Source organism: Jaculus jaculus, chromosome 10 (assembly GCF_020740685.1).
Source record: "Jaculus jaculus isolate mJacJac1 chromosome 10, mJacJac1.mat.Y.cur, whole genome shotgun sequence".
Lineage (NCBI taxonomy): Eukaryota > Metazoa > Chordata > Mammalia > Rodentia > Dipodidae > Jaculus > Jaculus jaculus.
In genome coordinates this window covers 78,087,534-78,099,271 of record NC_059111.1, presented here as the reverse complement: position 1 = coordinate 78,099,271, position 11,738 = coordinate 78,087,534, and the positions used below count along the sequence as shown (strand labels likewise).

The 11,738-nt window shown below is 40.0% G+C and overlaps 1 non-coding gene across 1 annotated transcript; it reads left to right on the top strand.

Annotated features, from left to right (window-relative positions):
* The first annotated feature begins 634 nt into the window (after nucleotides 1–634).
* Nucleotides 635–741, top strand: LOC123464164. The gene has a single exon (XR_006639405.1). It is a non-coding gene; the product is annotated as a U6 spliceosomal RNA (small nuclear RNA).
* The last annotated feature ends 10,997 nt before the right edge of the window (nucleotides 742–11,738 follow it).

Below are 11,738 nucleotides of genomic sequence, written 5' to 3'. Positions count from 1 at the left end.
AGTAGGGTCATCAGAGGGGAGGTACAGAGTTCCTGAGTGGAGGGTGGCGGAGAGGAAATAATCAAGAAAGCTTTTCACACCAGTAGCTTGACCTCAGATCTAGTGTAGGTAATTGGGACAGACATTATCTTTTAGTCAAATAGAGTACAAAGCACAGTCTCCTCTTTTAACTCTCTTACCCAGGACTTTGTCTGTACTTAATGGTAATCATTTATCCTAGATTTTTAATGAATTGCCAAGTAACTGTGCATCTGATCCCTCACATGTTTGAGTATACACATACGTGAATAAATCAGGAAGTTCACAAGCTCTAGAGCTTTGGGGAATTGCCTCTACCACCACCAAGCTTAACAAGATATTTGGAGTGAGTTGGCCTAGTACCCATAAACATTTATATGCATCCTTTTTCCAAAACAATGTTATTGCTGCAGGGAACCTGGTGTGCATGTGGGAGGGCATGCATACATGTAGGCGCTGTTGCTGGTGGAGAGGTGTGCATGCGTTGTGGGGTAGTCTGACTACTTTAATGTGGCACACCAAAGCTCAAAAAATTATATGTGATCTGAGAAACATGGGGTATTGGAGAGAACATGCTAAAGGCATTACAGGTTTAACTTTTAAAAGCTGGTCAATTGTGCTCCCTTCGGCAGCACATATACTAAAATTGGAACGATACAGAGAAGATTAGCATGGCCCCTGCGCAAGGATGACATGCAAATTCGTGAAGTGTTGCATATTTAAAAACAAAAGAAAAAAAGCGGGTCAAATCATAATACTTCACAGTGGGCTTGCAGCATGGTCTAAGATCAGGACTTCTTGCAGAACACCTTGGCCAGCAAATAAGCACATTAAATTTATTAGTCCTAAAAATGAACTTTCCAACCTTGTCCCCATATTTGCCAGTATCACAAATTCACATGCTATAATGTAGAGGACCCTGCAAATATTTTATTTGATTTAATCTTCCCTAGAATCCTGTAGGTGAGAGAAAAATGTTCACATATAGACTGTGTAGATGAACTTCTGTTGTTGTTCTTTTACACTGCAGTATGTATATTTTTACTTCTAGAATTTCTGTTCTGGCTATTTAAAGATCAGTTCATTTTTATTCATTGCATTCATATTTTCCTGTTTTGTCTTTTTTATTCTTTTGTCCTTTTACTTTTTATTATTATTAATTATGTATATAGTATGCATATACCCATTATGGTACCATAGTTAGCCTTCTACCTGTCATCCCCCTATGGGGATTGTGGGTATTTCATTGCAGGGTTGGCCATCAGTTATGGGGGACAGGCAATATCTCTGTGCATAATGACCCAACGTATGGCTCTAACAATCATTCCACCTACTCTTCCATGAATTTACCTGAGCCATGTTGGATTTGTTTTAGGTCTACTTCAGTGATGAAATTTTGGAAGTCTCTATGTCTCTGGACATCTGATTTGGTAGGATTTGAGTGTCCTCTGTGTCTATCTCCTTCACCCTTGTGCTGGTACTAGGTTCACTGAGAAAGGAGCTCTTGCTCAACACCCCACTAACTCTATGGCTTCAGCTGGTGCCCTGGTGAGGTGTGATGAGCTGATTCTCTTCTCAGGTTCTGCGTTCATCTGAAAAAGAGAAGCAAATTCTCCATTAGAGAGTGAGGTCAGTGCAAGATATTATTTTAGAGAGATTAATAGGTGTAGGCCCTCTTATAGCCTGCTATTGGTGGGAGCTTGATATTGGAGAGTGGGCTTGTTTTGGGATATGGTTCTGACTTGTTTCCCCATTCCAGGTATGGGTTCTGTTCCACTGAGTGGATCACTTAGTCATATCAACAGCAGTTGGTAACCCACCATGGCTGTGTGCCACTATTGCACTTGTGTGAGCATCACATCAGGTTGATTGCTGCTGAGTAGCTTAGACCACAAGTTGCTTAGACAGATGTTCATCATTTTCCTCCCAGTTACTCATGTAATATCTTCTGTCACTAGACAAGCTCCCTCTCTGGGGATTGACTCTCATCCATTTTCCAGCCAGGTTGCTCCATGTTATGTCCCAACAGCATATGGTGTCTTTGGCAGTAGGGTCTTACCATTAACATTTGGTGGGTCATCAAGTACTCCAATAGAATTCTGTCTTCTTTTGGGAAACCTTGTAGGTCTCTCTGATCAATAGCTCATTGTGGATGTTACCTACATACTGGTACTGGGAGTTACAGGTCAGTGCAAAGGGAGAAGAAGGAAGAAAAATATAGGTAATATAAAAGAGAAAGAGAGAAATAAACAATATAAGATTGAGGATAGTCTTCATCATACCCTCTCCAGGTCCCTGTTAATCAGGTATTCTCTCTAAGCACCTGATGAAGGTTTGACTTTTTAGATGTCTTTCAGAATCTAGGATTTTATGTTACCTTTTGCATTTGGGTCCAGTACTCCCCCGCCACTACCCTTATCCTCCCCACCTGGCCCACAGTCCCTGTTGTCCAGTCCTCGGGATTTTTACTAGCTATGTCAGCATCACAGGCAGATTCAGGTTAGGATCCACAGATAAGTGAGACCATGTGACGATTATCTTTCTCTGATTGGTTGAGTTAGCTGAGAAGCTCTGTTCCAAGTCTGATCATTTTTCTTCAAATTTCATTGTGTCGTGTTTCCTTACTGCTGTGTAGAATTCCATTGTGTAGATATACCACACCTTAGTTATGAATTCGTCTAATGATGGACATCTGTGTTGATCCCAGCTCTTAGCTATTATGAATTGAGCAGCTATAAACATGGTTGTACAAATATCTTTGAGCTGAAGTTTGGAGCTTTTAGAGTAAATGCCCAGGAAGGGAATAAGTGGGTCTTTTGGTACCTTTATAATCATGCTTTTTAGGAGTCTCCATATAGGGCCTTTGCCAATATCAAGTAGCTCTAGTTACTTGGCCCAAAGTCCAGTTCCTTGATTCTTTGCCATTGGTCTATATTCCTGTTTTTATGCCAGTACCATGTTGTTTTTATGACTATGGCTTTGTAGTATAAATTTAGATCAGGTATGGTGATGCCTTCAGAGATGTTTCTTTTGATGAGGATATTCTTGGATATCCAAGGCTTTCTACCATTCTTTCTGAATTCTGGGAACATTTTTTTCTATCTCTGTGAAGAAAGATGTTGGGGTTTTTATTGGTATTGTATAAATCTATATATTGCTTTTGGTAAGATTGCTATTTTCACAATGTTAATTTTGCCTATCCATGAGGATGGGAGGTCTTTACATTTTCTCAAGTCCTCCTCAATTTCCTTCTTGAGTGTTTTTATGTTTTCATTTCAAAGGTCTTTCACCTCCTTGGTTAATGTTATTTCCAAGGTTTTTTTTATGCTATGGAAAATGTAACAATTTCACTTATTTCTTTTTCTGTATCTTTGTCTTTTGGACACAGAAAGGCTACTGATTTTGTGCATTGATTTTGTATTCTGCTACTTTACTGAAAGAGTTAATCACTTTTAAGAATTTTGAGATGGAGGTTCTCAGATCACTTATTTTTAGAATCCTATAGTCTGCAATAGGGCTAACTTAACTTCTTCCTTTCCAATTTGTATCCCTTTTCTTTCTTTCTTCTATCTTATTGCTTGTGCTAATACTTTCACTAATATGTTGAAGAGCAGAGGTGAGAGAGGACACCCCTGTCTTTTCCTGATCTCAGTGGGAATTCCTTCAGTCACTCCCCGTTAGGCACTATTTGGGCTTTAGCAGCTTTATATATAGTCTTTATTATGTTGATATGTAGATAATCCATGCCTATTTTCTCCAATGGTTTGACCATTAAGTGATGTTGTATTTTTTTAAAGGCCCTTTCTGCAACTATCAAGATGATCATGTGGTTTTTGTATTTAAGCTTATTTACATAGTGTATTACATTGTCAGATTTCTATATGTTGAACCATCCCTGCATTCCTTGGATGAAGCCTCCTTGATCCAGGTGGATAATGCTTTTGATGTGCTGCTGTATTCCGTTTGTGAGGATTTTGTTCAGGATCTTTGCATCTAAGTTTATCAGTGAAACAGGCCTATAGTTTTCTTTTCTTTCAGAATCTCTGTCTTGTTTTGGTATTAGGGTGACACTAGCTTCATAAAAGGAGATGGGGAGCTTTCCTGTTCTCCAATTGTGTGGCACAATTTGATAAAAATTGGTTTCAGTTCTTCAATGAAGGTTTGATAGAATTTAGCTGAGAAGCCATCTGGTCCTGAACTCCTTTTTATTTAGTTATTTTGAGAGTGACAGACAGAGAGAAAGAGGCAGAGACAGAGAGAGAGAATGGGCTCACCAGGGCCTCCAGCCACTGCAAACAAACTCCAGAAGCATGCACCTCCTTGTGCATCTTGCTAACATGGGTCCTGGGGAACCGAGTCTCAAACCAGGGTCCTTAGGCTTCACAGGCAAGTGTTTAACTGCGAAGCCACCTCTCCAGCCCCTGATATCATACAGGAAATTGTGCCAATCCTCCTAACTATATGGAAGCAGGCTTTATGACCCAGTATATGAACTATTTTGGAAAATGTTCCATGGGCTGCTGAGAAGAATGTGTAATCAGTGAAGTTTGGATAGAATGTTGTGTAGGTGTTTATTTGGTCTAACTGATCTATAATGTTGTTGAGCTCTCCTACTTCCCTGTTAATTTTATGTTTGGATAATCTATCTATTACTGATAGTGGAGTAGTGAAGTCCCCACTATGATGCTGTTGGTGGTTACTTCTGTTTTATTGTCAAGTAGGTTTTGTTTTATGAATTGTGTTGCACCTGTGTTTGACACATAAAGATTAATGGTTGTGATATCCCCTTGTTGGATTGCTCCCTTGATAAGTAAGAAGTGGCCTTCTTTGATTACTTTTGGTTTGAAGTCTATTTTATCTGATATAAGTATAGCTACACCTGCTTGCTTCTTATTTCTGTTTGCTTAGAATATCATTTTCTACCCTTTTACCCTGAGGAGGTGCCTGTCTTTAGTGGTGTTGTGGGTTTCTTGAAGACAGCAGATTGAAGGGTCTAATTTTCTGATCCCCCTGTTAGCTTAAGTCCCTTGATGGGTGAATTAAGGGCATTAATATTTAGAGTAATAACTGTGAGGTTTGATTTAATACTGCCATATTGTAGAGGTTTATGTGGTTTGGTGTTTTCTTGGACTTTGTAGTTTTTGTGGCTTTTTGAAGTTTAGTTATTGTGATCTACTTCTTGTAGGCACTTGAGGTTGGTTATTTAACTTTTCTGTGTGGAGAATTCCCTGGAGTACTCTCTGTAGGTTTGGCTTTGTGTTTATATAGTTGTAAAGCTGAGTTTTGTCATGGGAAGTTTTTCTTTCACCATCTATTATGAGGGATATCTTTGCTAGGCAGAGTAGTTTGGGTTGAAAGCCATAAGTTCTTACACTTTTCAGTGTTCCATTCCAGGCCTTTCTGGCTTTTAGAGTTTCCATTGAGAACTCTGATGTAATCCATATGGGGTTCTTTTATATGTAATGTGTTGTCTCTCCTTAGCTGCATTTAGGACTTTCTCTGTGATCAATGTTTAGAGTCTTTATGATAATATGTCTTGGAGAATTTCTGCTTTTGTCTAGTCTGTTTGGAGTTCTGCTAGCTTCTTGTAACTTGGCAGAACTTTCTTTAGATAATGGGAAAGTTTTCGTCAATAATTTTTTTGAATTAGTTTTTCATGCCTTGGTCTGTATTTCTTCCCCTTCTGGTATTCCCATGATCTAAATGTTGTGATACTTAAGAGTATTCCATAGTTCCCTCATGTTCTATTCACAGAAATTTTTGAACTTATTGAAACTTTTGAACTCATGAACAGTTTCTTCTCTTTTTCTTCCAGTTCTGAGTTTCTATCCTCCACATGGCTGATGCTATACTTGAGAGCTTCTATAGGGTTTTGGACTTATTTAATTTGGTTTGTATCTTCTACTGCTTTTTTTTTTTAAAGCATTTTATTATTTATTTGAGAGAGAGAAAGAGAGAATGGGCACATCAGGGTCTTCAGCCACTGCAAATGAATTCTAGATACATGTGCCACCTTGTACATCTGCTTTATGTGGGTCCTGGGGAATTGAACCAAGGTCCTTTGGCTTTGCAACCAAACACCTTAATTACTAAGCCATCTCTCTAGCCCATTCTACTGCTGTTTTATATATAGTTTCCAACTCTCTGTCAAGTTCTCATTTCACATCATTTTCTGATCTTCTTAATGCAGCTGGTTATTGAGGTCTTTTTGTTTTTGTTTTTCCACTCTCAAATCATTTAACTATCTGAGGATCCCTTCCTGGTTCTTTTCTATTAGGACCAATCTAGTGAGCACACCATTCATACAATTTTTGGTCCTTTGTTGAGGTTCTGCAAATTCTGCTATTTGCTTGGCCAGAGTTGCATAGTTTGTTTCTTCATTTTGAGGTTCTGATCCTATTGTCTCTTCTATGTTTTGATTAGAGACATCCTTTGAGGGCTGGGAAATCTAGCTGGATATATTTGCGTCTTATTTTTCATGGTATTTCTTTTTCGCTGTGGTCTGCCCATCACAATGTTTCAGAAAGCCTAGAGTGTGGGACACTAGCATTCTGGCCAGGGCTGAGGGGGCAGTGATCACCCCTGAAGTTCAGAAAGGCTAGGACACAGACACTAGCCTGGGTCCCTGTTGGGCAGATTGAGCAGACAGTGGCAAGAAGGATGGAGATTGTGTGTGGGGCTCAGAAGGATTGGGTGGCAATGGTGACTGGGAGGCTGGGCAGGAACGGTGACTGGGATGCAATCACTTATGCAGGGGTCAGCAAGGCTGGGCAGAAATGGCAACTGGAATGGTGGTTGCTCGAGGGGGCTCGCAAGGCTGGGCAGTAATTGCAATCACGTGCATGGGGTCAGCAAGGTTAAGGCAGGAATGGTGGCTGGCATGGTGTTTGTGTCAGTGGAGCTCTGCCTGAAGGTGGGAAAATCTAGGGCGGAAGCCATAGCCTGCTAGTGTGGGTCCACTTGGCCTGAAGTTAGTATAGGAGGAACCTCCTACTGGGACTGCAATTAGGGAGGCTGCTTGAAGGGATTGGGGGAATGATGGGCTACCTGAAAATGTGGGGATCAGTGGATCTCCTATTTTGCTCCTCCTCACCCTCCCACTGGAGGCCTACTAGAATCAACAAACCCCTAAACAAACAAACAAACAAAACCCTGAATCTTAAGGGTCTTGCCTTTTCGTGTGAGGTGAGGCGAGGTTAGGCAGGCGCTGCCTTGACTGGAAATCTAGATAAATTTCTTAAAGATATATAGAACTTGCTCTACCAGAAGTAAAGCTTGGAATTGATATTTAAAGATTTTTGTGCGTGCCTATATGAATGTGTGTGTGTTTCTGAGGGTCAAACCAAGGGCCTCAAACATGCTAAGCAAGCACTGTTTCACTGAGCAACATTCCTAGTTCCCAAATTCAGGTATTTCTGAGCTCAAAGATTTTGTTCTTACATCATGTTCCAAGATATCCTATAACAAGATAATGTTGCTTTTCAGTTGTTGGTTTGGGATTAATTTTAGCACATCCTCACCATCTTCACTCCCTTCATCTTTTCCCCACTGCCATGCTCCTATGCACGGTAGTGACATAGGAAGGATTTACCTTATTTAGCACCACTATTTACTTAGTTCTGCTCCATAAACAACAGATTGTATCTTCACATGAAGACATTTTGGCTGGATGGGACTTAAGGACACTATAGGCAATAGATAATAATGTCATACTCACCCCATGTATATTTCTGTATTTTGTTTCTTTAACATATCATATATATTTAAATATAAACAAATATAAAATTATGGAAGATGTCAATACAAAAAATTAAAAACTTTAACAATAAAAAAATATATTTTTTACTTATGAGAAAAAGAAAGAATTGGTGCAACCAGGGCCTTCTGTCACTGTAAACCAACTCCAGACCCATGAACCACTTTGTATATCTGGTTTTATGTGGTTCCTGGGGAATTGAATTCAGTTTGTCAGGCTTTCCAAGCAAGCATGTTTAATCACTGAGACATTCTTTTTTTTTTAAATTATTTATTTATTTATTTGAGAGTGAAAGACACAGAGAGAAAGACAGATAGAGGGAGAGAGAGAGAATGGGTGTGCCAGGGCTTCCAGCCTCTGCAAACAAACTCCAGACGCGTGCGCCCCCTTGTGCATCTGGCTAACGTGGGACCTGGGGAACCGAACCTCGAACCGGGGTCCTTAGGCTTCACAGGCAAGCGCTTAACCGCTAAGCCATCTCTCCAGCCCCACTGAGACATTCTTATAGCCCCAGATATTGTAGCTATATAGACCATGCTTTAAACTTTATTGAACATGATTTCTCCATAAACTGCACACATTTAAAGTGTAATCTATATCTATTGGTAATTCGGTATGGCCATGAAACTACTACAATCAAATTTAAAATATTTCTATAACCCTATAGTATCTTTTAAATATCACTTTATACTTTAACTAACTATTATTACACTTTATTTTACATCTGTAAGGCAGACTGCCAGTCAAATCAACATTGCTGGCATTTTGGAAGTCAACTAGTAAATCTCAGCGCATTATTTTTAACAGTAAATGCAAGACCACTTTACTATGTGCAGTACTCTGCTACCCATACCTATCCTTGGAGCAGGGCTCTCATTATTGGAGTTCAGCCACAGTTTGCTAAGTTTAGGTGATGTTATTACTTTATATATTTTCTCTAACTCCTTTGTGTTATTGTTTGTATATGAAGTGTCACCCCACAAAAGTGTCATGTATTGAAATGTTGGTCCCAGGCTGCTGGCACTCTTAGGGGAGGCTCTGTAAACTTTAAGAAGTAGGGCCTATCTAAAAGAAGTAAGCCACCAGGTACATGTCTTTGGGAGCCATACCTAATCTTGGGATTCTCTTCATCTCTCTCTTCTCGCCATCTGCCATGAAGTGAGTGGTCTGTGGTACATGCTCCTGCCACCACGCTATGAGGCCTCACCATGAGCCCAGAATCGACAGAGCCAAGGACTGAATCCTCTAACACTATGAAACAGTAAGATCTTCCTCACTTACGTTGTTTCTATCAGCTATAGCATCATAGTTAAGTAAAAGTAGCCGACACAGTATGGAAGTTGGTCTCGAATAAAAGCTGTTTATTTATTGTATTATGCTCACTAAAATGACTTTCACAGTTTTAGGACCATAAGAGCTTCTTCTCCTCTAGGTCCTTTGCAACCAAAATAAGCACAAACAGGTGCCACTATCCAGCTGGTGACAAGCTTCCATTTGACTTGAGGGAGAAAGGAAATGAATTCCCTCATGTCAAAGGATGTAGGTGGAAGCAATAAAGATGGAGAGTATATTAAAAATTAGCTTCAGGAGAGCTGAATCTTACTCATTTGTTAATAACATTCTGGTTATTCAAGTTAACAATCCTTAATTTGATATCATCCAGTCCCTGAGGTACTCTAAAGAAAATCTTGGGCTGAAGAGATGGCTTAGCGGTTAAGCACTTGCCTGTGAAGCCTAAGGACCCTGGTTCAAGGCTCAATTCCCCAGGACCCACATTAGCCAGAGGCACAAGGGGGCACACGCGTCTCGAGTTCGCTTGCAGTGGCTGGAAACAGTAGCTGGAAGCCCTGGCGCACACATTCTTTCTCTCTCTCTCTTTCTCCCCCTCTTTCTCTCTCTGTCTGTCACTCTTGAATAACTTTTAAATAAAATTTTAAATTTTAAATTAAAAAAAAAGAAAGTATTGGCCATTCTGAGAGATCTTACCCAGGCCATTTCACCTTCTCCTTCCTTCTTTCCCTGAGGCAAAGATTTCCAGGCCTATTTCTGGCTCTTTCCCTCAGGGTCTCTTTGTTTGCTATGAGTTCCTAAAGCCCAGAGAGGAAGAACCATGAAAAGAACGTGCTGAAACATGACACAAAGAATTAATGGGTCTTTTTTTACAAATTGGATATATGTTCAAATAAAATGCAAGAAACACCTCTCAGAAAAGCAAATGAGCAGCAACATAATAAATTTTGTTTATAAGGCTGTTGATTTTGGTCATTTTGTTTCATTACACCATTAATGACATCAAATTCATTATGAACCACATATGGCAAATAGCACACTGACCTATTTTTTGTAAATTAGTGCACTGAACTCCATGCAACCACCTATAGCTATGAATATTGTTGATTTATTTTGATAACCAGTGTATTTGATTTAGAATAACTGGCTTTAATAAACAATGTCTTTTATCCTCATGTCACCTGGGTCATTTTATTGATGGGAGAATAGCATTTGGATTTTCTTCTCAGACCTCAAGTTTATTTGCTGTAACGTTGTTGTTGATAGGAACTAAGTTAACCCTGGGAATAGAAGAATAGTGAAAACCTTGGTAAGGGGGCTGGTCATGTAGTTCGGCTGGGACAGTACTTTCCTAGCATGCACAAAGCTCTGAGCTCAATCCCTACCACCTTGTACAACCGGGCATGGTGGCAAATGTCTATAATCCCAGTTCTTGGGATTGTCAAAACAGGAGGACCAGAAAACTCAAGGTCATATTCATTTGTATAGTGAGTTTTGTGGCAATCTTGGGCCACATACAAAAACCCAACAAACAGCCAGGCATGGTGATGCATGCCTTTAATCCTAGCACTCCGGAGGCTGAAGTAGGAGGATCATTGTAAGTTTGATTGCACCCTGAGACTACATAGTGACTTCCAGGTAAGCCTGAGGTACAATGAGACCCTACCTCAAAAAAAACAAACAAACAAACACACACACACACACACACACACACACACACACACACACACACAATTAAGGGAACATGAGTGAAGAATTGGAGTTGCTAGTCATTGGAGGTCCAATCTACATTTCATCCTAAGTGAGTTCATTGAAAAAAATGGACTTTTGGCTTTGTATTGTAGAAATAGAAATAGGTAGATGTACATTAGTGTCTTTAATTATGAAGTGAGTAACCAGGTAACTTGGAAAACAAATGCTAACACAGGTTGCTGCCTAGAGCTTATGAGGGCAGAGAAATGCATCTCAATTGGAGCTTGGACAGAATACTGGAAATTTTTAGGTGTCCTTCAGCTCATGGTGTTTTTGCAAAGAATATTTGTCAAGTGAATCAGAAACAAAATGATACAAGTAGCTGGAAATAGAAACATCAAGGGGATGCTAGAAGAGCAATCCATCATATCTAGAGAACATCTGGATGCCACCGATTTCTTCCCCTCACTCCCTGTGACATACATAGTTGCATACACCTACATATCATCCTGACACCTAGCATTAAAATTGAATGAGAACTGCTTATAATTTAAACCAATGTTCACAAGAAAGGAGATTCAATAAAGAGCTTTCAGGGCTGGAGAGATGGCTTAGCAGTTAAGCGCTTGCCTGTGAAGCCTAAGGACCCCGGTTTGAGGCTTGGTTCCCCAGGTCCCACGTTAGCCAGATGCACAAGGGGGCACACGCATCTGGAGTTCGTTTGCAGAGGCTGGAAGCCCTGGCGCGCCCATTCTCTCTCTCTCCCTCTATCTGTCTTTCTCTCTGTGTCTGTCACTTTCAAATAAATAAATAAATAATTTTAAAAAATAAAATAAAATAAAGAGCTTTCAAGGAAAGAACTTCGAAGAAACGGAGTAATCATTTTGCCATGACTTGTCATAATGCTTCCCCCATATTGCATGACCCACAATCCCCATGGGGATAACCTGCCGACCCTAATGAGGAGGGCCTCTTTAGAAAG